The following is a 2,290-nucleotide window of genomic DNA, read 5'->3' as shown; positions in this document are numbered from 1 at the left end:
GACTTAAGGAAAAATTTTATAAAAAGTGAAACACTGCCATTGTCTAAAAGCTATTGTTTTTAACCAGGGATGTTCTAGAGTAAGTGGTTAACTTAAAAGCAGGCATTCAGTTCTCTAGAAGTTGGTACAAAGCCAAGGCAATTTTAAGTGGAAAGACAAGGCTAATTCAATGTCTTTTAATTAGGCCACATAGGTAAAATTTATTTATAAATGCTAGAAAATTAAAGAAAAACAATGGCCTCACAAAGAGAATGTTGCTGCTTTAAAAACTATTCTTGTCTGAGTTGAATATAGAACTACAATTTATTTTGAAAATCAATCACAACTCCACTTTATATCATAAAGTAAACTGTTTTTCAAAATCTAATAGGATTATGCTATTGATTCCATCTATACAATGCTAGCTGGTATTGCATACCTATGAACTATGACCTATTATGTTACTGAACATAGGAGAAAAGGGATTAGTCTGTGAAACAACAAGCAGCTTTCATGTCTCTGTACAATGTTCACATACCTGTTAACTCAACATTTTATGTTAGTACATGTGAAGCAATAAAACAAAACAAAATAAAAAAGTGATCTGTTCTAATCCTTGAAGCATCTGGCTAGGCTTACTTGGAAAAATTCAGTTTGGGTGCCTATTCAAAATCCAGGCACCGGATATGAAAGAACAGTTTTTGTTAGTCGGTTTGTTTTCTTCACAAAGTTGAAAATACTACTGAATCATTGATTTCAACTGCATATGATGCCAATAACTTCTGTAGTGTCTTCTTAAGAATCATTTAATCAGTCCACTCTGCTCAAAAGCCAGCACCATGGTCATGACCTTGGGTTACTGGGACATTTGCGGGCTGGCTCACGCCATCTGCCTACTCCTGGAATACACAGACTCACACTATGAGGAAAAGAAGTACACAATGGGGGACGCTCCCGACTATGACAGAAGCCAGTGACTGAATGAAAAATTCAAGCTGGGCCTGGACTTCCCCAATCTGTCCTACTTAATTAATGGGGCTCACAAGATCACCCAGAGCAATGCCATCCTTCGCTACATTGCTCACAAACACAACCTATGTGGGGAGACAGAAGAGCAGAAGTGTTGCATGGACATTTTGGAGAATGAGGTTATCGACACCCACCTATACTTTGCCAGGATGAGCTACAACACTGACTTTGAGAAACTGAAGCCTGGGTACCTGGAGGGACTGCCTGACAAGATGAAGCTCTACTCACAGTTTCTGGGGAAGAGGCTTTAGTTTGCAAGGGAGAAGCTCACCTACGTGGATTTCCTGGCTTATGACCTTCTTGATATACTGCGTATATTCGAGCCCAAGTGCCTGGATGCATTCCCAAACCTGAAGGAGTTCATGTCCCGCTTTGAGGGCCTGAAGAAGATCTCTGCCTACATGAAGTCCAGCCGCTTCCTCCCAGGTCATCTGTTTCTAAGATTGCCATGTGGGGCAACAAGTAGGGCCTACATGGGAGGGAGTGCCACTGAGGAGCCAGAGCTGTGTTTGCTGTGTCTCCCCGAACAGCTGTCTTGCTTCTTTGTCCTTTGTTACATTCCTTTGTCCCCATGAAATACCTATGGGCCCCCTTTTCTCCCTCCCAACCCTGTCTTCATCCAGGCCCTTTGTCGTCAGCTCTCTACTTCAGCAAATTTCCTCCCCCACCAGTGTTATCCCTCTTGCACTAAAGCCAACCAGACCATTCTTCCCTGGGTGGTTGCTCCACCTGCAGGAGCTGGACTGGACTCCTGGCCTGCAGAGCCCTGCTGTGAGCTCCCCCATGCTGCCTCGAAGCCCCGTAAGGCCTGGAGTGCAGGCCCCGGTCCCCCAGGGTGGTCCCTGCCCAGCCCTGCCTGATCCCCAGTAAAGCCTTTCTCACCCTGAAAAAAAAAAAAGAATCATTTAATCAGACCAGGTGCTAATATCTAGGTATTGTAGCTTACTTTCAGTCTAGGTCAGAGAAAAAGTGATGAGGTTCTGGTGGGAGGGTGGAGGGAGGAAGTTGTAAGTATCACTACAAATGCCCTCTGCATCCAACAGTTATGTATATATCACAGTAATTTCCTGGATATTTATGTATATGAATATCTAAATTATCTGGTAAACAGGTGAATTTCAAGTGGTCCATACCTAAAATCATTTGCTTCTTAAGTGCTTCTTACCTGGATTCTCAATGTCATGGACTTTGCGTTACTTCTGTTTTGTAGGCACAGCCAGTCATGAGAGACCTAACTTCCATAGAATTTCAGTCAAAATACAATTATTTGGGTTAATGGCAA

At 42.8% G+C, this 2,290-nt stretch overlaps 1 pseudogene; it reads left to right on the top strand.

Moving 5' to 3' along the window:
• Nucleotides 1-818: 818 nt before the first annotated feature.
• Nucleotides 819-1,474, top strand: LOC110571245 (annotated as a pseudogene).
• Nucleotides 1,475-2,290: the final 816 nt, after the last annotated feature.

Source organism: Neomonachus schauinslandi, chromosome 2, assembly GCF_002201575.2.
Source record: "Neomonachus schauinslandi chromosome 2, ASM220157v2, whole genome shotgun sequence".
NCBI lineage: Eukaryota > Metazoa > Chordata > Mammalia > Carnivora > Phocidae > Neomonachus > Neomonachus schauinslandi.
The sequence above is the reverse complement of the archived record's forward strand: the minus strand, read 5'-3'. Positions and strand labels throughout refer to the sequence as shown.